This window comes from Schistocerca piceifrons, chromosome 1, assembly GCF_021461385.2.
Source record: "Schistocerca piceifrons isolate TAMUIC-IGC-003096 chromosome 1, iqSchPice1.1, whole genome shotgun sequence".
Classification (NCBI taxonomy): Eukaryota; Metazoa; Arthropoda; class Insecta; order Orthoptera; family Acrididae; genus Schistocerca; species Schistocerca piceifrons.
Genome location: NC_060138.1, coordinates 989,919,560 through 989,946,688, shown reverse-complemented (window position 1 = coordinate 989,946,688; position 27,129 = coordinate 989,919,560). Strand labels below are relative to the sequence as shown.

The window sequence follows — 27,129 nt, the reverse complement described above, 5'->3', positions numbered from 1 at the left end:
CCAACGCATTTTTAGTGCTCACTGTTCACTGAAAACTGGAAAGAGCGACGCGACACGATCGACGGGCATATTAGAGACACTGCTCAACACATCTGTGTAAAGCTTTACCGGATTTTCCCGGTGGTTCCCATTTCGCGACCGATCGGAACTTACTTTCTGGACAACGCTCGTATATGACACAGTACATTTCCGATTTAGTAATATAATTTGCAGAGGGAACAGAACTAAATTTTTCATGATAATGATAGTCTCTGCCTTAATGTACATAAGTCATAACTGGAGTGTTTATTTGTTGTTTCAATTCCTGAGAAAGACTTTAGAGTATGAATGTAGTCATTTGGCGGCGACTGCATGTGTTATTCACGAGTGGGAAGATCTTCATGAACAGGCAGAACTGGAAATACATTAATAGAATGGAGGACCTGAGATACCCCAAGCAAATCCTACACGAGCCTCCTGCGAGGAGACAACAGGATGCAAATTCTCAAGATTTTTCGTTTCTCGCCTAAAATATATTCCAAATTACAATGTCGTGTTGTACTTTGACTGATATGTAATTCCATAGATCAAAAGCATCGACTGAAAGTAGAGAAATCCCAAGCACTTGGCGATATTGGAAATGACGGTAGAAGAAAGAAGAAAATGATGTTAAGGTTCAACATACATTTCGTTAAAAGTACGCTGGGTGTAACATAGTTCCGTGAATCTGAGGAAGGAATGTCACAAATGACACTAGCTGAAACCGTTAGAAAGAACACTAATTATATTCCTCGTTAAAGCAACCAGTTGTCACACAACGCACAAAGAAGTGTTCACAAAGAGCCTCTCGTTACCGCGTTAATACTACACGTGTTGTGCGTGGGGGAGAAAATAGCCTTAAGAGCTGTCAACAATTACGGATTGTCCCAGCTTTCGTTTGACGTTCGGGATGCTAGTAACTACTAAATTAATAATTAGAATATTTTCACTTTATTCAGGTCAGGAACAATGTTCTTAGTATTGTTATTTTGTTGTAGCTTTGTTATTTAGCAGTGTGTATCCCTCTTATACGGAAATTTCATTTAGTAATTGTGAAAAGGTATTCACGTGGGAATTTTCCGACTCCGTGTGCATGCGCTGTGAAGGAATTATTTATACGCATTTATTAAGAAGCGACTTAACGTTCAACATAATGTAAGAACCGAGTTTTGATCGAAAAAGTATTTAAATTATGCATTTGCCAAACATTCACATTTAAATAAAAGTTGAAGAGTTGGAGGACTGACGCTGGCAAATATACGAAGATAAATTAAAAGAAGAAAATCACACCAATAGAGACAAAAGAAAGCACATTAGCAAGCGTATCATAAAAGCAACATTGTAAGCTGTGTGTTAATTCGATTTGTTTCAACATTTAATACAGTTGTGAATTTCACAGAGTCCTCTTCAATAGCTCAAAGGAAGACGATAGTTAGCAGCGTGTCAATTACGTTACAGCCTCACTAGCTTTAAGAATTTCTTCAATTTGCATACATATGACATTTGTATTTTCAAGAATTGTTTCTATGTGAACATATAACACACTTGTATGTACGTTATTTTGCTGCTTAGTGGATGTTCACTGTGTATCTTCAGAAGGAAGTTTTGTCCTCAAAATGTGTGACCGTGTAAGCTTTCCGTATCAGTTTCAACGGTCTAAATAAATATAGGTATCTGCAGTCAGGATCTGTAACTTGTGTCAACATGAAAAGTAGCCTCTAATTGAAAAAGAAGTCAGTATGATTTCTCCAGTGGAAAAAGATCCTGGATCGGTTACCTATTGTGTATCCGGTAGGTGACTGCCACGGGAAAGGGGACCATGAGAAAAAGAGAGGATAATCAACTGAAGGGCAGCATTCTAGAAGAGGGAACGTGGAATGGGGGAAGTTTGAATGTAAAAAGTAAGCCGGCAGTCAATTTCAGATAATAACAGAAAAACCACAATCCAAGAATCTGTTGAAAGCATACTCAGAGCCAGCTACAGCTTCAGGTCACAATATCTAACAGCACAAACCCTTGATCTTCAATGAACTGAATAGCTTCCCAGCACTGGGGGCAGTTATTAACCTGAAGTAAAATCAAGCCTTTTGAGAAGTTATATTTACCCTTGGTTCTGATTTTGAATTTCAGATGTCACATTCATAGCATTGTTCTCCTTTTGACACTGCCATGAATCAGCAATATACCTTTTACATACCAAAATACCACCAGTTTTCCTGCAGGAGTTTTGCTTTATAAATTGTTCACTTAAGGGGGAAGATGGATGCTCCCATACCATGCTCTGCAGCTTACTGTGCATTTTGTGGTGTTGGCCCCACATATCAATGGTATGCCGCGCGGAATGGCCGCGCGGTTACAGGCGCCATGTAACTGATTGCGCGGCCTCTCCCACCACCGGAGGTTCGAGTCCTCCCTCGGCCATGGGTGTGTGTGTTGTTCTTAGCATAAGTTCGTGTAAGTAGGGTGTAAGTCTAGGGAGCGATGACCTCAGCAGTTTGGTCTCTTTGGCATTCACGCACACATTATCAATTATTCTCTTTCTGCTTAAATATTAACTTGATACCAAACGAACACAAACATTACGACAACAGCGACTCAAGATTTCCACGGACGTCTGAACATGCTGAAATGTGGTTAATCTTCTAGTTATGCCCAATACTACAATAATAAAAAGTTATACACGCGATCAATACGAATCGGTCTATAGATTTCTGTCTGTTTTCGAAGTAAATGGCCTATTCGAACACTCTCCGTCGCAAGCAGATATTCGTCGATTTTTAAAAAAGATTTATCCACTAGTAAATTATTTGCTTACTCCAGAGTACAGAAAGCGCATGAAGTCCCCTCATTTCTTATTTAATACTATTATTCACCGATCATAGCCTTCAAGATGGCCACCGAGTGAGATTACAGGTATTTTCTTCGTCCGCTTGAAGAACTTCTTTAAGAGGAAATAGTGTCAAATTTAAATTTTCTTTGTTTCGTGTACTTGACGTGGTGTCCGTTCTTGTCACCCAACTGAATATTAACGTCCCAGCAGAGCTTGTTCTTGAAGAACTTCGTGTTATCTGAAGTCTCGATAATCGTGACATAACCCAAAATTTTTGCGTGACACAATCACAAAAAATTCTATTCAAGTTTTCTTGATAGTGAAAAATTTTTATCAGTGTCTATTTTCGTAATAAAAGTGTAATTAAACGTTTCTAAATCTTATTTAACCAACACATTTCGTATTGTTTACTAGTTAGAGAGACGAGATCTAGGCCTACATTTTCCGATTTATTAACTTTTAAAAACCTGATTGATAACGTAAATTCTCTAAAAGCAAAGTAATTACTAATTCTTTCTTCTGTCATTTTATCTCTAAATCAGTACAAAAACAAGTACAACCGCCCATAAGAACTTTGTGTCGTCTTTTGTTTACACACAGCCAATCTCGTGTCGTTGGCAAATTTAAAACATCCCTTAAACTTAATTATTCTTTCGAAACTGACCATGAGTGAGAAATGTGGGAGCTGTTATCGGATATTGAGTAGAGAGGTTTCATGTCAATCTTGTAGAAAATATTTCACTGGGGGCGGGGAGTCAGTGGGGAGAATGTTGGGAGAACTGAAGAGGCTCTCTCCTGCAACTGCAGAGTATGCAGTAGGAACATTTTGATTTGGGAACAGGATAGGAAAAACTGTGCCCTTCAGGCACAGTTGGAGGAAACAGGAAGGAACTGATAAGGTTCAAGGGAGATAGGGGGTGGAGGGGGGATGGGAAATGGCAGCTGGTAGGAGGATAGGAAGAAAGAGAACACGATCTGACAGTTTTATCATCAACACCAAAAATAGGTATCTACCACTGCCAGAGTTAAGTGGAGAAGAGCCTCAGATAGAAGAGGAGCAGGAAATGCGCAGCACATTTCAGCCGAGGCCAAGAAGCGTAGGAATGTACAAAGTGTTTGGAAGAAGAAAGTGCTTCTTCTAGGCGAGGTGTAGTCCCTCAGTTACAGGAAAGTTTAGGACAGCGTACCAGGCCACCAGTATCTTCAAGCCAAATGCAGGGCTAAGTCACCTGTTAGAGGTCTTAGGGTCTTTATGTAAGAACTTTACAAAAGAGACCCATGTAGTGATAGTGGGTGGGGTGGGAAACTGTTTGGACAGGAGTGGGGCATATGACATAGGTGGTGACCTGCACAAGATAGCTTCCCTGACTCATGGCACCAACGTACACTTTGTTGAGTTCTTCCGGCGTCATGATCGACCGCATCTTGATGGAACTTTGAGGCAAATCTATGTAGGGTCAGGGATGGCTCTGAGGGCAGCCAACTTTGCTCATGTTTCGCTGGTGCCCGTCAGGACTATCAACAGATGGGGTTTCACATGCATGGCCTTCACCCAAACAGGACTGGGAAGGGAAAACTGCTACAGCTGATTCACGAACGTATAGTGGGGTGGATTCGGGCAACACTTGGTCAAATGCCTGTTGTCATGGGTAGGAAAAGTAAGTCCTTTTTAGGATAAATCCAGATAACAGGTTCCCCTGCCTAATGAGTAACTACAGCAGTTTAAAAAATACTGTAACAGTCACTCACAAGACAGACTTTAACATTTCAAATATCACACATACCAGATGTCACAAAGGAAAAAAAACCATTGGAAAGAGTAACATGGAGCATTTCACAAACTTAACAATCCTCTATCAAAACATGCGATCAATAAAAAATAAAATACAACTATTAGAAGTTGAGCTCCAATCTTTGAACTGCACTGTAGTTTGTGTTACTGAATACTGGTGTAGAGACACAGAAATCGAAGATGTAATATTATCATTGTCTGAAAGTGCAAACCCTTGCTGCAGAACTGCTTCAAGGGATGGAGGATCATGTGTTTATATTAGAAAATGAACACAGTTCCAGTAAGTGAAGACAAACACTTTGAAATATCAGCTGTTGAATTAACAGGGTTTGATATCACCAAGAAATTAATCGTTTAGTATGTGTTCTGAGCTCTCAGTGGTAGTATGGAGACAGAAGTTCTAGATAAAGAGTCAAGTACTAAGATCAACATAATTCTGTGTGAGGACATAACATCAACACTAATATCGTAAATGAATCCAACAGCACCCTCGTAAAAATCCTTCAATGTTTTGGCATGTCCCTGCTGCTCAATCGTGCAACAAGGGTTACTACAATGTTTGCATCAGGAATTGACCATGTGGCAACCAATATGGACTAGGAAAAATGTGATGTAGCTGTATGAGATCTCGGACTATCAGACCATCTCTGTCAAATAACAGCAGTAAAATCAGACATCGATTCATTCCCTAAACTAGAAGCTTACAAACGACATCTATCAGAAACCAAAGTTAAGGATTTTTCAAATGAACTAGCAAAACAAAGCTGGGATGAAGTGTTTAAGGAAATCAATGCGAATAAGAAATTCTCTAAATGATCCACATTATTTAAATTGAACTTTGAAAAGGCATTTCCAAAAGTAAGAATGTCTGTATGAACATCTCACAAAAACAAATGGATAACAGCAGGTATTAAGAAGTCCTCCCAAACACTTAAATACCTCAGTTCCTTGAAAAATAGTTGCAGTGATCTGGAATTTATAAATTTCTATCGTAGATACAAGAAGACCTATAGGAGGGTGCTGGTTGCTGCAAAAATGTCTTTTAATGGCAAAATAATATATAACACAGAGAATAAAAGCAAAGCAGTCCGCGATGTTATAAAAAAAAGAAACGGGGAGAGGCAAACAAATGTAGAACAGCTTACCACTAAGGGAGGGGGATAAGATAATAAATGATCCATAACACATAGCAAACTATGTAAATAAACATTTTTAAAGTATTGCAGAGAAGTTACAGCAAAAATTCCCTAAAACAAATATAACACCTGTAAAAAATGTTGCACTTTATACAATGATGTTACTTCCAACCACAGATAATGGAGTCCATAAAAGCTCCAAAAACTAAAAAATAAGTTTCAATAGACTTAGTTGAAGTACCAACGTGTGTACTGAAACAGTGCGTAGAGATTGTACAAGGCCCATTAACAAATATAATAAATGAATTCTTCAAATCGGAGACATTTCCAGAGCAGTTAAAACAGGCAAATGTAAAATTTCTAAGAATGAATATTGTTCCTCAGTTGAAGTGGCGTGAACACACAAAGGTACTTGCAAACAGAATGTCATCAGCATGTTATGCTCTTAGAATCCTGTCATCAGTGTGTAACATGCAGTGTCTTTTAGTTACATACTATTCATATGTGCAATCATTTCTTAGCTATGGTATTCTTTTTTGAGGAACAAATGCACAAAATATGATCACAGTTTTCAAACTCCAGAAAAGAGCCATATGAATAATAAACAAAAATAGTAGTCGAGCTCATTGTGTAAATCTGTTCAAAACACTGGGGTTTTTAACTGCTCTGTGTGAATACATTTACCAGTCAGTTGTACTCATCAAAATAACATTGGTAATTACTGCACAAACAGTTCTGTCCACGACAATGGAACAAGAGCTCGACTCAACATAATTTACTAAGAAAAAATGAACATAAAAATCAAAACAGCATTTCCTACTAAGGAATAAAACTGTACAACAAAATACCTAAAGACATTAAAGAAATTTCAAAAATACACCTATTTAAAAAGGCAGATAAAAAGTACCTGTAATGCACTACATTTTATACATTAAAGGATCACTTGGATTAAACAACGTAGGGCATTGGTAAAAAAAAGTTATACAAATAAATAATAATAATGATTAAAAAGCATCCAACATTCCATATAACACCTCCACATTATGTTTTTTTTCCTTCCTTCTTCCTTTTCGAGAACAAACTTATCCCCAAGCTATGCGTAGCACACTATTAAAACATCTTCCTCTTTCTGAGCTCAACATCGCACTCAGTACAGAGGGATAATGACTCAGTTTTTCAGGATAGCAAATGGGAAGTTGCTGTACAGAAAACGGCCCAGAGATCACCAGCGTGTGTGTATAGTGAGTGAAGTGTTATGAAAAAATGTGTGTATGGTGTGTGCGGTGACTGATAGTGAGATATGAGTGAACAGTGTGGCATTACATTATTTAGTAAGTTATTTGTCAAAAAAAAAGGATTGTATACCAAGAGTAAATCTAATGACTGTCTCCAGGTAGAAGTCTTTAAATGTATGTGTATACGAATTAGCTTATTTTAAATTGGCCTAAACTTGTAAACATTTTGACATGTCCTATATATTTGAAAAAAGAGATCTACGGATGAATAATACTACTACTAATACTACTACATAAGGACAATGGGCCCCTCATAAAAAATGTTCTGAAGTATCTGTGAAAACAGCTATTCAGTGAACCAAAACATCTAATTCACAAGAAAAATAATGATTTTAAGACATAACAATGTTGTACCAAGGCTGGCAACTTACAGAGCAAAAATAAATTGTAATTACTGATTGACTCGAGCCAACGGACTTACCACAGTGGTAATACCGGTTCCCGTCAGATCACCGCTGATAAGCGCTGTCGGGCTGGGCTAGTACTTGGATGGGTGACCATACGGTCTGCCGAGTGCTGTTGGCAAGTGGGGTGCACTCAGCCCTTGTGAGGCAAATGGAGGAGCTACGTGATTGAGAAGTAGTGGCTCCGGTCTCGGGAACTGACATACGGCCAGGAGAGCGGTGTGCTGACTGCATGCCCCTCCATATCCGCATCCAGTGACGCCTGTAGGCTGAGGATGACACGGCAGCCAGTCAGTACGCTATGGGTCTCTGTGGTCTTTTCAGGGGAGTTTAGTTAGTTAATAGTTAACGGACTCGGCATCGCAACTATTTAGAGTGCAAACACAAATTGTCTTGCTATTGGCCATCTTGGTTAAGTTATGAAAGTTTCATATAATTTGAGATGTACTACATTCTTCCATCTTCATGAACCGTAAGCTTTAGATGAATCTTATCACTATACCATCACTGCTGCATTTAGCCACACTTTGTTGCGACATAGGTGGATCCTGATGATTTTAATAAGCTATTACAAGTACGATATACAAACATATTAAATGTCAATCACAATTTTAATTTGCTCTTTTTTATGTAATTTTAAAAGCATTTTACAACCAGTTATGAAGATAAGTGTGTTCATTCCCATAAGAGAAGCGACTTTGTACCGCATTTATGAGGTCAGCAATGCCAACAAGAACAATGTTCCTATTTGCTGTCTTCCTTAAATATGGAAGTTTCATACAATTTGTAATTTCATATGTTCATGATAATACGCAGATATGTATATGTAACAATTATGTATGATGTAAACACCTACCTCTCCATATGTTGGCCTCTACTGAAGTAAGAGAAATCATATCACTGAATCTAGCTGGTACGTTTGGTCCACGCTTCTTTACAATACAGGTTGATTTTAATGCTGTTAATAAATTGTTACATACATGACATATGTGAATTAACGCCCTTAATAGCACTAGTTCTAACCTAAATTTGTGTCTGTTAACACCCATAAAAGCGGTGGTTTTGCCATAGTTTAATTATATATTTCTTTAAATTACATTAGGCTCTGTGAGGCAGTTTCCACCAAAACGTACACTAATAGTGCTCCGATTTGTTCGACTAGAAATTATGTGTCTTACTATATAATTTACATTGACTGTACATAACCAGCTTACTCTATCTTATGTATGACGGCGGCGCTATACACAGCCCGATATATGTAACGTGTCACCATTGGCTACATGAAATAAGTTACCACTTTGTAAGTTGAATCTGTGATTTCATTTCCTTGTGTGCTGGTGTAACACATTTTATTTGCACACCTGTGAAGATGCTCATGTTGGTCTCGTGAAACATGTCAAAGTCAAGGTATGTTACTCGCAACTTGTGGCTGCTCTTCAGTTTAATACAAATTTTAGTGCTTGTCATGCTAGTCAAATATTTAGTCTCTTTCCTTTTCAATCACACTGAAAAAAAAAACTGTGTCAGGCAAGAGGCATCACAATGTTACCATGTAACACTGCCTCCAGCCCTCATCATGGCCTCGTTTTGGCGAGGAAGAGCGTCCACAAGTTTCTTCAGGTATACCACATCCAGTTGAATCTGATAATTGACGATTACATCCCCCAAAGTTAACGAACTGGGGGGAGGGTGAATGTCGATTGCTACTTTCATCCACAAATGTGAACGTTGTTGGCGTGGTCTTAAATCCAAAGACTCGATTCATGCAGGTCTCCAAGCGAGGCTGTCTTGTGCTATCCTCTTCATCTCAGCACAATTGCTGCTCTCTACAACCGTCTGAAACTGCCTACTGCATTCGAATCTTGGTCGCGTTCTACAACTTTATGCTTCCCACTTAGTCCCATTAACAAATTGACGATTCATTGATGCTTCAGATTGTGTCCTGTCATCCACCCCATATTTCAGTCATGTGGTGTCATAAACTTCTTCATTCCCTAGTTCGATTCACCACCTCCCCATTAGTTACACGATCTACCCATCTAATTTTCAACATTCTTCTGTAGCAACATATCTCAAAACTTTCTCTTCTCTTCCTGTGTGAAATGTTTATCGCACACGTATTACTTTCACACAAACGTACACTTTCTAAAAATATCTTTACGAAAGGCTTCCTAACATTTAAATCAAATTTGATGTAACTACTTTTTTCAGTAATTCTTTCTTTGCTATTATCAGTAGCATTTTATATCCTCTTTGCTTTGGCAACAGGAAATTATTTTGCTCTCCAAGTAGCAAAAGTGTCGCGTTTCCTAAATCCGTCAATATCACCTGCTGTATTTAGTTTGCTTTTGTTCATGTTCATCTTATAATCGTTTTCGAGACTCCATCAGTTCCTTCAGCAGCCCTTCAACGTCGTTTGTTGTCTCTGACAGAATTACTACGTCATCAGCAAACTACGTAGTTTTAATGTCTCCTCCCAGAATTTTAAGGGCGTTTTCAAATATCTCTCGGGTTTCCTTTTACAGGTTGCTATGTCTACAGATTGAATAATATTTGGAATCGACTGCAATCGTGCCTCATACCCTTATCAACTACTGCTTTTTATGTCGTTACGTATTACAGTCTGGTTTCTGTACAAGTTTCACGTAATCTTCCACTTTCTTTATCACATCTTCATGTACATTCTGTAACATTCGTTACACATACGCGTTATTTCAATTTTTATTTTCAAGTACATTTTCCTTTAAGAGCTCTTCTATATATTCTTTCCACTCTTCACCTTCACCTTCCTCGCTTAATACCATACCGGTTTGCTATATGAGCTGCTGCTCTTTCACTCTAAAGGTCTTAAGTTATGCTATATGTAGCATCTATCATTCTTCTAGTCATACGTGCTTGTACCGCCAAAATCTGTCCGCGTGGGACGGCGGATGAATTTTGATGTTTCCGTTCCTTAATTTTGTAAGTTCAAATGTTTGGCTCTCTTGTGTAATTTGTAGATACCACAGCCTTTCACAAGGGCCTGAAAACTGTATGTGTGGTTAGCCAGAAAACGATGTAAAATATACTGTCCGTAGTCTCCATTCCACAAGTCCTCTTCTCACTTCGCCTAGAGTGAAACTGAATGTTGTAACTCTCTAAAAACAATGCACAGGACTGAGGAACCACGATGATGAATAAAAATAAAAGCTTTCAGTGATTTAACGAAACAGTAAATTATGATCAATGGGCACACTTGCAAGAATAAGTATGAATATCATTAAAGCTCGTCTATCATACTCAGCACTCTAAACAGTTCAGAGATGTTTTATAGTCTTTGTTCAGATTTACGAGAAGTTAACGCTTGGCTTAAAATTGGAGAATAACCTCTGACACTTAACGCGCCGTATTCTATATTATAGCTGGCAGTACACAAAACAGATGACGGAGAACGAAACACGGATTTTCCAGATAAATTCTTAACCCAAGTAAATTCACTTACACACAGTTTCCCCATTCGTATGTGATACATCATTCAACTGGAACAGAATAATGTCAGCCGTTATTAATGCCACCCGTAGCGTAAGCGGAGGCGAACAGATTCACGGCAGAGCGGAGCACATTTCCGTAAAACCGACAACGATCGAATAACCTCCCAGGTGCACACACATCGTTATTTGTAAACGTTTGACGCGGTCGGCGAAGGGAATGCTTGCTTCGAAACTTCTTTTAGGGTTGGCAGCAGCGTCCAGCCAGCACCGTTTAGGATTACAAAATTATTGATATTTGTGTTAGTTCTGTACATCATTTGTGTTCTAGAAAAAGATGGTAGATAGAGGCCTCTGAACTGTCTCTGTTTTTGTCTTCTGTGCCTTGAAGCTTTAAGATGTTATCTGAAACTTGGTACAGCTTCAGTATTGCACGTAATGAATGTAGTGCAGTCACCTTGGCTCTGTATTTTAATGAAAAAGATCAGTTAACTAATTCGTTCTACAGAATTTAGGTAGAAAATTTTTTTCCCTTAATAATTCAGAACGTATACGAGGCATCTTCATGGAATCTGCTACCATATGTTTTCATGATGAACTGCACAAATACAGAAGTCGAACTCTGTAAATTTACTACTACAGCTTATAATCTTTCGAGAAAACTATTATAACTCAAAAAGTAAACTTCTACCAGATATTTTAAATATGATAAACTGCATGTAACTGCAAAATTAGAAGTTTCTGTGTTTAATATTGCGCACGTCTTAGAATTTTACAAAAAGTGGATTTTTTAAGTAACTAATCAGTAAGTTGTGTTGAGATTCACAATACTTAACATATTCATAGCCTTACATAATCTGTCCAAGTTTTGAAATGATAGTTACAGATTTAAATTTTAAATAAGTATATGGTGCAGTCTCTTTGTGTCTCACTGCTCTGTTGGACTGACCTTGACCAAGTGACTTGAGACTAAATCAATACTATACTCGCTGTGCCAGTGCAGACTTGTTTCCCATATCTTATAGCCACTCCAGCGTAACCATTTTGTACTTTCTGTCGGTATTATTCCTTGGACATTTGTATTCCCATATGCTTGCAGTATTTTGCTGATTTTTTATATTTTCTCTCGTCGTAAATAAATTCATTAGCTCGAGCGTTATCCAAGGATTTCTGCTGCGTCTTGTCTTTTTGCCTATTTGATCGTTTGCAGCAGTCAGAATCTCGTCTCTAGCCTTTTCGCTTGTGTTAGTCAATCGTTAGCTAATACTCCCTTTGAAAACGATATCTCTGGTTATCTCAACTACTTAATTTCCTACCTTGTTCCAGTTTCTTCAGTTTTAAAATGCGGATCGTAACCAATTAATTATAGTCAGAGACCACATCTACTCCTGCATCTATTTTGCAGTTTTTTATGTGGTTTACAAATCTGTGCCTTACTACTATATATTCTGTCTGAAGCTGTCTAATGTCTGCAGGTTTCTTCCAAGGATACACGATTGTTTCATGATTCTTAAAACCACTGTCAACAGTCCGAAAGAGACCCATATATTTTATATCATGTTAAGACATGCTTTTAGCTGTCCATTTTACGAGCGATAGGATACTTATGAATCGGTGGTTTTCATCCTGGGATTGTCCATAGAATTTTTAATAATAAAAACAATAGTAATGATAATAACAATGCCCCAGAAGCTCTACTGGGAAAAGTAACATACGATTTAACGTGTAACCCGAAACACGTGTCCTTGTTGGCAAGTCTTCACATCACTGAGAGGTGAAGGTCAGGTTAACAGCAGACTAGAGTGTTTCTTCTGTGGGCTGACCGGGATTCGATCGTGCCACCTCGCGGTTTCCTGATACGCGCTATACCAGCAGATGTAACAGATAGGGCAACACTTGGTCACAGATTCATGCCACTCTGAATGAGTGGGCTCTAATCACAGTACAGTAAACAACCCAAAAACATCACAAAGCCACCTACAGCCTGAAATCACCCTCTTCACATATAGATGTCGATGTACTTGAGATCCTGTACCGTTCGAAAATGGAAGAACCACACTACAGGCCCATCTAGTTGAAGTGCAGCCTTACGTTCCATTGTAAGCACTGGCCTTTCGCGAGCAGCCCAACTCCAAATTTCCGCTGCATGCAGATCCCTTTGCAGCGTTCGCTTGGAAATTTGATGAGATAGACACGCATTCACTGACAACATCAATTCCTGTCGGGGTAGAAACCGACTATCACTGACAAAAAGTGACACTTGTCATGAGTCCCTGTCGGTTAGGATCATTACGGACATTGTTGTCACACCGTGTTTCCAGTTCCTGGCGGTTGCTTTCAGATGTCCACACAGATAGGAATATAATGAACCTAAATCCATGGAATTTGGTTTCCAACACATTGGATCTCCCGGGAAACTGGATATCCCGCGATCCCAGTGTGGCACTATTTCGAATCCAGTGTGCCGAGTGTGGCACTGTTTCGACTTAGTCTTCTAGGTTGGCATCACTTCCTGTACATTGTTACGGAGCTATTGTGGGCCTGCGGAAATGAGCATTCCTGAGGCACCGCAAAGTCTTCCTTATGGAGTTGATACTGACTGATAGCCCACAGCTGCCTACGGTTTCTGTATGATTTTATATACCTTGAACGAGTGTATGTTGTCAGTGAGTATTTGGCTTGTTACGTTTTGTGTGTTATGATTACCGTTGTGCTGGGCGACTGCAGCAGTACAGCTCTTATTAGTATCAGAAGGTACTATTATTTTCTGAGTATAATAGTGAGCTGTTTGACGTATTTCTTGTGTCTTGTATGTGCTACTGAACTGAGGTTCGAGTACCAAAGTGTATGTAACGGCACTTTCAGTGGGAAAATTATAGGCATCGTTGTAATTCTTTTTAATTGTATTTAATTTCTTATTTTTAGTTGGGTTAAACTTCGTGCTTAGCACGTTTTGATTCATTTGGAGTCAGTGTACCTCTAAACGTGCTAGTTCCGGCTTCTTGTCCTACGCTATATGATACTGAACACGGTGCTAAATTGAAACAAATATTGTCTTATCATTCCTTTTTTATTGCTATCTAAGTAATATTTAGCCCATGAATTTCAATTTAAATCAGTTTAATGAATTGAATTTGTTGTTAGAAACAAATGAAATTTATATACGTATAACGCTACTTACTTACGTTATCAAAAATCGATGAATGTTGTACTCTTAAACCGAACTCAGTCAGTCTATTCCACTCCTTTATTCTAAAGGCCCCACTTCACTTTCCAGCATGCATGCCAGGACAGCTTGCCCTTAAATATGGGCGACATTGTCCTGCTGAACCAACTTTGAAAAGATCTCGAATTCAGAGAGCAGCGACGGTAAGAGTTCTTCGTTTAACAACTGCAAATGTCAAGACGATCTCAGTGAGTTTGGACTATGTTAATGCAGACAGGTTTCATGTCACACGTAGGGATGAAACATCAGTCATAGCTCTGAGAAGAATAATGCTTTACTCAAATCAAAGGCATCATTTTCTCCTATAATTCTCTATCTATTTGGAAAGTCGCATGATCACTTTCCATTTGAAAATTATGAGATAAATCCAAGATGGCGGCTTACAAAGCGTCTACTGAGTTGGTAACATAGATTCACAGGTTTTAATCTTGTGTTTATTTACGCATTATTGTTTTCTAAGCGTGGTTTCATCCCTATGTACCACTCTGCAGATCGGCTACGGTTCCCCAAAGCTACCAGTGTGCTCTTTTAAGGGTTGATTAACATTTTGGGCTTTGGTCTTGTTACCTTTCTAAAGGCGATGAGGCCCCGATTTCAACCTATACTTACACATTGGGAAAGTAATGTGTCACTGAAGGTTCTTGCGGACATACGGTGTGTAATCCAAGATGGTATTGGTACAATGGTACGCAATCACCTATTTCCATTAGTGGCTCATGTAAAAAGTACCCGGGCGAAGTGGCCGAGTGCTTCTAGGCGCTACAGTCCGGAACCGCGCGACGGCTACCGTCGCAGGTTCGAATCCTGCCTCGGGCATGGATGTGTGTGATGTCCTTAGGTTAGTTGGTTTAAGTAGTTCTAAGTTCTAGGGGACTGATGACCTCAGAAGTTAAGTCCCATAGTGCTCAGAGCCATTTGAAACATTTTTGTAAAAAGTTGTTAGGTACATGAGGTCGGCTGAATGGCTCAAAATATGCTAAAGTCTAAAAATAAGATATATTTTCACAAGAACAAATTTTCATTGTAAATACTTAAGAAGAGTGTCCTTTTGCCTACAACTTCTAACGTACACTAAAGTGGCAAAATTCGTGGGACCACCTTTTGTCCGGCGTAGTGCACCTACTCGACGTGGCAGGGACGTAACAAGTCGTTGGAGGATATATTGAGAGATGCTGCCTCTACAGCCATCCATAATTGCGAAAGAGTTGCCACTGTAGAATATTGTACAGGAAATGACCTGTCAATGATGTCTCGTAGTTGTTCGATGGCCGCGCGTGGTAGCCGATCGGTCTCAGGCGCCTAGTCAGGGTCCGCCCGGCATCCCCCGTTGGTGGTTCGAGTCCACCCTCGGGCAATGGTGTGTGTGTTGTCTTAGTGTAAGTTAGTTTAAGTTAGATTAAGTATTGCATAAGCTTAGGGGCTGATGACCTCAGCAGTTTGGTCCCACAACACCTTACGACAACTTTCCAATTTCCAAATATTCGATGAGTGGCCAAATAATTCGCTCGAAATATCCAGAATGCTCTTCAAACCAACAGCGAACAATTGAGCTAGGTGACATACACTGTCATCCATAGAAATCCCGTCGTTGTTTGGGAACATGTAGTCCACGAAAGGCTGCAAATGTTCTCCATTTAGCCGAGCATAGCCATTTACAGTCAGTGATCGGCTTAGTTGGAGCAGAAGACCCAATCCATCTCATGTAAACTCAGCACATATCATTATGGAGCCAAAAACAGCACGCAGAGTGCCTTGTTTACAACTTGGTTCCATGGTCCCATGGAGTCTGCACTACACTCGAATCGCGCCATCAGTTCTTACCAGCGAAAACTGGGACTTTTCTGACCAGGCGATGGTTTTGCAGTCGTCTAGGTTTCAACCGATGTGGTCACGAACCCAGGAGAGGCGCTGCAGGCGATGTCTTGCTGTTAGCTAAGGCACTCGCGTCGGTCGTCTGGCGCCACAGACCATTATGCTAAATTTCGCCGCACTGTCGAAACGGATGCATTCGTCGTAGGTCCCACATTGATTTCTATGGTTATATCACGCATTGCTGCTTCTCTGTTAGCACAGACTACGCAAACACCGCTACTCACGGTCGTGAAGACCGTCAACCACTGCTTTCTCCGAGGCTGTGGTGTCATGCCTGAAATCTGGTAATTTCAGCACAATTTTGACACTGCGTATCTTGTAATTCTGAATTCCTTAAGTATTTCCGAATGTCCTTTGTATGTAACTCCAATCACCAATCCGTGTGCAAAGTCAGCTAACTCCCATCGTGAGGCCACAATCACGTCGGAAACATTTTCACGTGAGTCACTTGAGTACAAATGACAGCTCCACCAATGCGCTGTCCTTTCACACCTTGTGTACGCGATACTATCGACATCTGTTTATGTGCATATCGCTATCCCACGACTTGTCACCTCAGTATATGACACTAATAAAATATAGTTGACAGTTTCACAAAATTAGTCTGAAGAGTGAGCTGCAGGGCCCTATTCGCCTTCTTCAGGTCACACATCCGGCGAATAGGGTCAGTACGAAATGTATACAGCATATTAAAAAGGCAACACATTTTCCAAAAACTAAACTCTTAATCCCCACTGCTCCAACACATTTCTCATGGTACTATTTTCTGCCGTTGCCTTCACGCTGAATCCAGTCACCAAGTTTCACCGATGTTGGACTGCCGTATTTAATCTTGCGCAGTTTACAAGAGGTGTCGTTGTTTTCATTTGTATCTTCGAAGGATTTTTATGAACCTGACTCAGATGATTAATGCCGTAGGTGTTGTCTGTTCGTAGCCCGCTGTTTCTTCAAACAGTCGTCTGGGAACACATTTTTCTTTTCTTTTTCAATTTTCTTGTTGCCTTTATATTTTCTGGTGACGTAAGAACAAGTGCTTTCTGTTTCGTGGCTGAAGATTTTGCTGTAGTCTTTTTTGTGGATGACAACAAATCACGGGATGAAGCAACAGACTTTGGCGTGTCACTGTTAGGCCTGTCATGAACTGGACTAGCGTCAGGAGACGCAGGCTGACATTCAGTTTCCCTTGGTGTGTTTTTTTGGCTCAATGATGTACTAACCGGCAAAAACTCATATTCAGTTTCTGCGTTGTCATTCAACGGAAAAACACCAGTTGAACATAATCCATTTTCTGCAGTCGACTGTGTTGTCATCTCTTCAGCCTCGAATATGTTTCCAAATGTGAATTTACTGATCTTCCTTGCTCCTTTTTTGTTAACAATGAAGTTCATACATTCATTGCAGTTTTTGATCAGTGTGTACTACCGATTTAACGTACGGGTGTGAAACTTGGACTTTAAACGAATTTTTGAAAAGGAAACTTAGAACTGCTCAGAGAGCTATGGAAAGGTCAATGTTAGGTCTCACTAAGAAAGATCGACAGAAAAGTGAAGACATTCGAGCAATAATAGGAGGTGAGGAGGAGGTGATTAGTGTTTAACGTCCCGTCGACAACGAGGTCATTAGAGACGGAGCGCAAGCTCGGGTGAGGGAAGGATGAGGAAGGAAATCGGCCGTGCCCTTTCAAAGGAACCATCCCGGCATTTGCCTGAAGCGATTTAGGGAAATCACGGAAAACCTAAATCAGGATGGCCGGAGACGGGATTGAACCGTCGTCCTCCCGAATGAGAGTCCAGTGTGCTAACCACTGCCCCACCTCGCTCGGTAGCAATAATAGGAGTAAAAGATATTATCGAACGGGTTAAGACTCTAAAATGAGAGTGGGCGGGACATATTGCACGAACGGATGATGGACAATAGCAGTTTTAGAGTGGAGTCCCAGAGAAAAACGAAGACTACCAGTGACACCACCTGATCGCTGGGATAAGTAACTCAGGAAGGTTGCGGGCTTCAACTGGCAGAAAACAGCAGAGGACAGAGATGTATGGAAACATCTCTTAAAATGTATTTAATAACTTAAAGAGGCTACATCTTGTACAGATTGAATTAGCTTAACAATGAATAAAAATAAATAAACAAACATTCATTGTCGTTAAACGGATTTAGTGGCATAAAAATTGACCTGTCTGACGCCTGCAGGGGGTGAGGCGTTTGGCTTGTAGGCACATCATACTTACGTTATTTTTTCCGCAAAGCTCGAGCGTTTGTAATGTTTTGGGAGACGTATGACCATTCACAACTAATATTAATTTCAGTGACCAGGAACCCAGTGACATTGAAAATGTTGCAGCCATTTGAGAAATGCTTCTTCATTAATCCTCCCGGAAACTGTTTTTGTCATCAGGGACACATTTGGAAAACTTTTCGCTTTTAAATATGACCATAGAGAGGATAAAGTTTTCTGTGACACTAGCGAATGCTAAGACTGTCACAAGTTCTCCTCTTTCTACCGAAGTCTGTACATAAACAGCTTTGCTTCCTTTTCAGCAAAACTTCTCTTGTGGACTTGTTGTTCATTTGGCAAGCTGATCGACTTACATTATAAATTATCTGAGGTTCGTCCAGTAAATCAAGATCCTCCACAGATTTCCTCAACAAGGGAAAGAAGTGGGCCACATCCTCTTTATTAAAACACTGCACCTGGCTAGGGAAACAATTTCACCTTTCTCAAAGACGTATTTAGGTTTCGTTCATTGAATCCATTTAGCCACTCTTTACCTGGAACTTTGGTGGCGTCTGAGAAGGTATGCTTCATTTTGTCGGATTCTGCCACTCATAGGCAGCCCTCCTTACGTTATTTAAATCCGCAAGGAAGCCGTGGGCACATAACTTCAAGATACTTGAAACGATTTCTTTCTCTTGCCCCTTACTGAATATTATTTGACCACCTTTTACCTTTTCTGGTGAATCTTTTCCATCTTGCAGTCGCCTTTGTAGGCAGCAATGCGGCACACCAAACAAATCCGCTGCGTGGAGCTGACTTCTACCCTTCCGGTAACCAATAATTTCATTTTGTTTGTCATCCGCGAGCCACATAGAAATAGTGTTTCTTTTATATTCTCTCATGTGTAATACAAAACGAAAACAATACAATAATTCAAATAAATTGAAATATTATTACTGGTCCACATTGTAACGACGCAATTCACAGGAAAGGCAGAATATTTCCTAAGCAAGCAAATTTACGCGCCGGTAACATCATGACCTCTTCTCCAGTAAGTAGATTTACTGTGCAACTAATACTTAACAAATTACTAAACGAATTGTCAGACATATATTAATTTGAATCCAAAGCTGTTTTAGAAATTAGAATATTTTCAGAACTCACGAAAAACAGCACAGTCTTCGACAAACATTTTCACAACAACGAACTCACCGGACACTGTTTTCCAATTTCTAACTTATAAACATAGTGCCAACAGTCACCGCTGTGTTGCAGCACTTCCTATGCCACCTAGTACGTGAGACTTTGGAGGAAATTTTGAGAAATAGACTCGATTGGTCTACTGACCCATTTCTGCCTATCTTACCCTACTATCTAGTCAGCTAAGAACTTTCATAGCGTCTCTAAAAGGTATACAGAAATGAAATCTATCGATGCTGTTGGCAGCATCTGAACTAGTCCCCACACATGTCGCACTAGATACGGTTTCAGCACTTGCCATACGATTCACTTACCATTTCATTATGAATTGAGTCTAGTGTTTTCGCCTTTCAGAGAAATGTATTGTAGATAGCTAATGAGACACCTAAATGGTTCAGGATTATCGTAATTATCTTTACCTTTGTGGGAGAATATGTTGCAATAAATTTAAAGGACACTGCTAAGTCAGATTAATTACTGCAGGCTAGTATGCACAGTAGTTGCGGTAGTCGTGCTCGTGATGGTGGGCGTTCTCGTTTCCGAAACTCCGCATAAGGCTATACCACTACCAGTATTAACACTGTGACAATGCAAGAGCATGGTTTTTAACGGAACATATCCAAATCGAGGCAAAAATACTAACACTTTACTTCATCTGTGATATGTAGTACACTCCAGGAAATGGAAAAAAGAACACATTGACACCGGTGTGTCAGACCCACCATACTTGCTCCGGACACTGCGAGAGGGCTGTACAAGCAATGATCACACGCACGGCACAGCGGACACACCAGGAACCGCGGTGTTGGCCGTCGAATGGCGCTAGCTGCGCAGCATTTGTGCACCGCCGCCGTCAGTGTCAGCCAGTTTGCCGTGGCATACGGAGCTCCATCGCAGTCTTTAACACTGGTAGCATGCCGCGACAGCGTGGACGTGAACCGTATGTGCAGTTGACGGACTTTGAGCGAGGGCGTATAGTGGGCATGCGGGAGGCCGGGTGGACGTACCGCCGAATTGCTCAACACGTGGGGCGTGAGGTCTCCACAGTACATCGATGTTGTCGCCAGTGGTCGGCGGAAGGTGCACGTGCCCGTCGACCTGGGACCGGACCGCAGCGACGCACGGATGCACGCCAAGACCGTAGGATCCTAGGCAGTGCCGTAGGGGACCGCACCGCCACTTCCCAGCAAATTAGGGACACTGTTGCTCCTGGGGTATCGGCGAGGACCATTCGCAGCCGTCTCCATGAAGCTGGGCTACGGTCCCGCACACCGTTAGGCCGTCTTCCGCTCACGCCCCAACATCGTGCAGCCCGCTTCCAGTGGTGTCGCGACAGGCGTGAATGGAGGGACGAATGGAGACGTGTCGTCTTCAGCGATGAGAGTCGCTTCTGCCTTGGTGCCAATGATGGTCGTATGCGTGTTTGGCGCCGTGCAGGTGAGCGCCACAATCAGGACTGCATACGACCGAGGCACACAGGGCCAACACCCGGCATCATGGTGTGGGGAGCGATCTCCTACACAGGCCGTACACTACTAGTGATCGTCGAGGGGACACTGAATAGTGCACGGTACATCCAAACCGTCATCGAACCCATCGTTCTACCATTCCTAGACCGGCAAGGGAACTTGCTGTTCCAACAGGACAATGCACGTCCACATGTATCCCGTGCCACCCAACGTGCTCTAGAAGCTGTAAGTCAACTACCCTGGCCAGCAAGATCTCCGGATCTGTCCCCCATTGAGCATGTTTGGGACTGGATGAAGCGTCGTCTCACGCGGTCTGCACGTCCAGCACGAACGCTGGTCCAACTGAGGCGCCAGGTGGAAATGGCATGGCAAGCCGTTCCACAGGACTACATCCAGCATCTCTACGATCGTCTCCATGGGAGAATAGCAGCCTGCATTGCTGCGAAAGGTGGATATACACTGTACTAGTTCCGACATTGTGCATGCTCTGTTGCCTGTGTCTATGTGCCTGTGGTTGTGTCAGTGTGATCATGTGATGTATCTGACCCCAGGAATGTGTCAATAAAGTTTCCCCTTCCTGGGACAATGAATTCACGGTGTTCTTATTTCAATTTCCAGGAGTGTATTTCTCTTTAACTGCAAGTGACGAAATTTATGTTTTCTGTGTTGCCGCAAAATTCAGAAATCTTTTATTTTGAAGCTGAACACAGTCTGTAATTTTCTGTTTATTTTCCTAATGAAACGACTTGGTTCCATAAATTTTGAATCAAACGTAGATATTGACTCGTGCAATTCTGTTATATACGAAAGTATCGCCGTAACAAGTTAATAGCACCGTGATACCAGTCCCTTAGTGAAGTAGAACTTCGTAAATATTTTCATTATGTAATTTGATATCCTAATGTACAATATCGCAACTGAAAATGGAAGTCAGAATAGTTTCACTTTGTAATGCTGTTTATGTCCTACATATTACCCTACATATTACCTCAAAATACTGGCGAAACTTCGCGGTGTGTTGTTTGTAGGCCACGAAAAATGTCTTTAAGTAACTGTACTAATGAAGGAGTCGAAGAAATTGTAGTTCATGTAACAAGATATCGAAGACATAAAATTTCTAATCTACTACATTAATCTTGAATTGTAATAAGTATGCGTTTACTTATTTAATAGACTCATTCTGTGGGCTATTCGTTTGTTACTCCGTTTTGATGGCAATTCATTCTCGTCGATGTCCTTATACAGCTAATTTCTTTCTGAATCGCGCATAAGGTTTTGGTATAACGTTGTCAAACCGCGCAATCATAAGATAATTTACCTCTTCCTTTAGCATATCTGTAATATTCTGTCGCAGTCATCAGAAATAACGAGAAAGGTACTGATTAGAGCAACGTCGATTATGTTGCTTCATTATTAATGGAGAATTGCATGATTCTATTCCACTTCGTCTCCATAACAAGAACATAGAACAGTATGGTAAACCGTGCGTTAACTTAATTACAGCATATATGGGAACCGTTTAGGATATTCAGTGCCAAAGTAAAATGATATAGCCTAAATAATGGTGACTTTCACACCATGCAGTATTTGGAAGCTTTACGGAATGATCAGAAGTATGAACATTTGCAACGTTGACATCCACTATAAAGCACAGTTTTTATACTGTTCAGTGAAAATATTCCAGCAACAGCACAAAAATCTAAGGTACCTTTCACCTTCACTCACGGCTGCATCCTAATGACCTCTTTGTTGTATTTCCTAAACAACCAAGACATAGCAACTTTCAACTCTGTTGAATCCTTCTTAAACTATTATTTCATCTCACAGGAGCACTTGCACCCTACATTGCCTATTTTTGATGAATCTAGCTCGACCGCTATCTCCTTCAACAGGTTTTACCCTCTACAGCTCCCTCCAGTACCATGGAAGTTATTCCCTGATGTCTTAGCAGATGTCCTAACAGTATGTTCCACATTATTGTCAGTGTTTTCCGTATATTCCTTTCCTTGAAGATTATGCGGAAAACTTCCTCATTCCTTACCTTATCAGTCGACCTAATGTTCAACAGTCTGCTGTAGCACCACATCTCAAAGGCTATGTTTCTCTTGTGTTCCAGCCTTTCCACAGTCCATATTTCACTGCCATACAGTGCTTGGCTCCAAACGTACATTATCAGAAATTTCATTCTCAAATTAACGTCCATGTCTGATACTAGTAGGCTTCTCTTGGCCAGACACACCCTTTTTGCAGTACTTGTCTGATTCTTATGTCCTCGTTTTCTGTCTGTCATCGGTCATTTTGTTACTTTGGTAGCAGAATTCCTCAACTTCATTTATTTCATGATCAACAACTTTGATGTTAAGTTTATCGCTAATCTCATTTTTGCTACTTCTCAATACTTTTGTCTCCCTTCAATTTACTCTCAGCCCATATTCTGTACTCATTAGACTGCTCATTCTATTCAACAGATCCCTAATACTTCTGCGCTTTCATTGAAAATAGCGATGTCATCAGCGAATCTTATCTCTGATATTCTTTCAATTTGAATTTTAATTCCGCTATTGAACACTATTGAACATGGATGCATGAGCTCTGAAGCTGATTGTGCGATCACTCTCGCACTTTCGGCTCTTGCGATCTTCGGAATCGTGAAGACGATATTCCGGAAGTCTGCTGGTACATCGCTAGTCTCATACACCAACATGAATAGTCGTTTTGTTGCCACATTCCCAATGATTTTAGAAAGTCCAATTGAATGTTAGCGATCCCTTCAACCTTATTACACCTTACGTCTTCTAAAGCTCTTTAAAATTCTGCCTCTAATACTAGATTCTCTATCTCTTCCCTGTCGACTCCTGTTTCTTCTTCTATTACGTTGTTAGACAACTTGTGTCCCTCACAGAGGCCTTCAGTCTACACTTTCCACATATCCGTTCTCTCCTCCACATTTAACAGATTAATTCCCATTGCGCTCTTAATGTTAGCGTTAATTTTTTAAACTTTTACCGGAAATTGTTTTGACTTTTCTATACGCTTATTCAGTCCTTTCGGCAACCGTTTCTTTCAGGATTCTGTACCTCAATCGCTAAAAACGGAACCCTTATTGGATCATTTTGTTGTCCGTTTATTTGGCTGTTCGACTGTTCAAAACCCTTTTCTCAGGAGCGAGTAGACGTATCAAGTTGAACTTTATGTTACATACTAATATCTGTAGCCCCTTAACGGTGTACGAATGTAAGCCTTTAAGTCAATGTCACCAAATGATACGGACAATATGTCACGTATTTTTATACTTGCAAAGTCACTCTCCAGAGCCTACAGGTTAATTCTGTTTATTCTAGAATCACGAAATTCGCCAAGAAGGAAAGTTTCACAGTGCAACCAAAAGAAAAAAATCCGGAAATTTGTAATTTGTAGTTTTGTCACAGGAAAAAACTGCTTTTGTCATTTGCTATCAGACTGTCTGTCTGTCCCTCCGTCTGCTAAGACCCTTTTTTCTCAGGAACGGTGGGTGTATCAAGTTGAACTTTATGTCACGCAGTAAGGTATGTGGTCCATTGGTGGTACAATACACATTAGCTTCAAAGTCAATGCAGTCAAAAGATACGCCATTTAAGTCAGAATATTTTTGTATTCGTTAAGTCACTCATCAAACTCTAGAGGGAACTTCTCGCTGGTCTAGGATCATCAAATTAGCCAAGACGAAAGATTTCACAATGCAAGTAAGGAAAAGATTCAGATAATTGTTAATGTGGAGTTGTACCACACGAAAAAAAATTTATCTTTTCGTTTGCTATCTGACTTCGATCTTAAAATTAAAACATTCTCAAAAGTCTTGGAATCACTGTGACTGATATCTTGCCAGTATCAATACCGATAAGATAAAAACATCATCGAAATCCTCGATTCCCGTAATAGATTAACTGTCTATGTAGCATAATTAAGTTTATGCGGAACCCTCAGTCCGCGAATCCTACTCGCAAATGGTAATTCTTTTTTCGATTTCTTCACATTTTTCCTACAGTCATTGCGCCTTAGCTTCCATTATTTCATTCCCGAATGACATGTATTGCTGTATTCCTGGCTTTCGTTTAACATTTTCGTACTTTCTTCTTTCGTCGTTCAATTTAAGTATTTCTTCTGTTACCTATGGGTCTCCGCAGTTACCTTCCCTGTACCTATGTTTTTCTTTACAGCTTATCTGATTGCCCTTTTCAGGGATGTTCATTCCTCTTCGACTGAACTATTTATTATTGCAGTATCCATAGCCTCAAAGAATTTTAAGCATATCTATTCCTTCATTGTATTTCCTCATCGATGAAAGGGGAAAATATAAAAATGCAATAAATGAAACAGGAGAAAGGGAATACAAACGTTTAAAAAACACATCCATGCTCGAGGCAGGATTCGAACCTGCGACCGTAGCGGTCCGACGGTTCCAGACTGAAGCACTTAGAATCGCTCGGCCACCTCGGCCAGTAATAATTTAGAAGCATATGCCACTATGGAAGAGGTAGATGCCACGTACAGGAAAATTAGAGAGACTTTTGGAGTATGGAGAACCACCTATATGAACTCAGATAGAAAACCAGACGTAAGAAAAGAAGGGAAAGCTGGAGGGGTCTATATAAGGGAGACGTACTTGAGGGAAATATTATGGAAATGGAAGAAAATATAGATGAAGATGAGGAGGGAGATATGATACTGCGTGTAGTATTTAACGCAGCACTGAAAAACCTAAAGTGGAACAAGCCCCCTGGAGTAGACTACATTCGGTTAGAGCTACTCATAGCCTTGAGAGAACCAGTCGTGACAAAATTCTTCCAGCTGGTGAGCAAGATGTACGAGACAGGCGAAATATCCTCAGATTTCAAGAAGAAAGCAGATGCTGACAGGTGTGAAAATTACCGAACAATTAGTTTAATAAGTCACAGCTGCAAAAACTAATACGAATTATTTACAGACGAATGGAACAACTGGAAGAAGGCGACCCTGGTGAAGATCAGTTTGAATTCCGGAGCAATGTAGGAGCACGAGAGGCAATATTGACCCTACGACTTCTCATAGAAGATAGGTTAAGGAAAGGCGACCCTACGTTTCTAGAATTTGTAGACTCAGAGAAAGGTTTTGATAATATTCACTACTGTACACTCTTTCAGATTGTAAGGGCGGCAGGAGTAAAACACATGGAGCGAAGGGCTATTTACGATTTGTACAGAAACCAGATGGCAGTAATAAGGGTCGAAGGACATGAAAGAGAAGCGGTGGTTGAGAAGGGAGTGAGACACGGTTGCACCCTATCCACGACGTTATTCAGTTTGTATATTGAGCAAGCAGTACAGGAAACAATTTGCAGTAGAGAGAAGTCTATGGTAAAAAATTAAAACTTTGAGGTTTGGCGATGATACTATAATTCTGTCAGAGACAGTAAAGGACTTGGAAGATCAGTTGAACGGAATGGACACTGTCTTCAAAGGAGAATATAGGATGATCATCAACAAAAGCAAAACGAGGATAATGGAATGTAGTCGAATTAAATAAGGTGATGCTGAAGGAATTAGATTAGGGAATGAGACACTTAAAATAGTAGATGATATTTGTTATTTCAACAGAAAAATACTGATGACAGACGAAGTAGAGAGGATATAAAATGTAGACTAGCAATGGCAAGGAAACCGTTTCTGAAAAAGAGAAATTTGTTAACAACTATTATATCTATAATAGATATAAGTGTCAGGAAGTCTTTTCTGAAAGTATTTGCATTGAGTGCAGCTATGTATGGAAGTGAAACATGGACGATAAACAGTTTAGACAAGAAGAGAATAGAAGCTTTTGAAATGTGGTGCTACAGAAGGATGCTGAAGATTAGATGGGCGTCACCCTTTCGTATGAATCAGTTGCACAACGATTGGGATTCACGTTATCCAGTTTTATGGTGCTATACGATAAGTTCGTTGATCCGAAAAAATCATATGGGGCCTGAAGATGGCAAAATGAATTGCCGAAACTGGTTGCTTTCGAAATAAAATAAAATAATCTAAAGTATACGGCTGTTAGTAAAGATTATTTAATTGAGAAGTACGTACCAGCCGATGACCCCTGGCCGTAATGGACCGACAGAGACTGAATTATAGGTAAAGGTCTGTAATCTGAACAACATGACCACATAATAGAAGTATAGAAGTGTAAACGCATAAAA

The 27,129-nt window shown here is 40.3% G+C and overlaps 1 pseudogene; it reads left to right on the top strand.

The window, feature by feature from the left end:
- The first annotated feature begins 7,478 nt into the window (after positions 1-7,478).
- Positions 7,479-7,596, top strand: LOC124727772 (annotated as a pseudogene).
- The last annotated feature ends 19,533 nt before the right edge of the window (positions 7,597-27,129 follow it).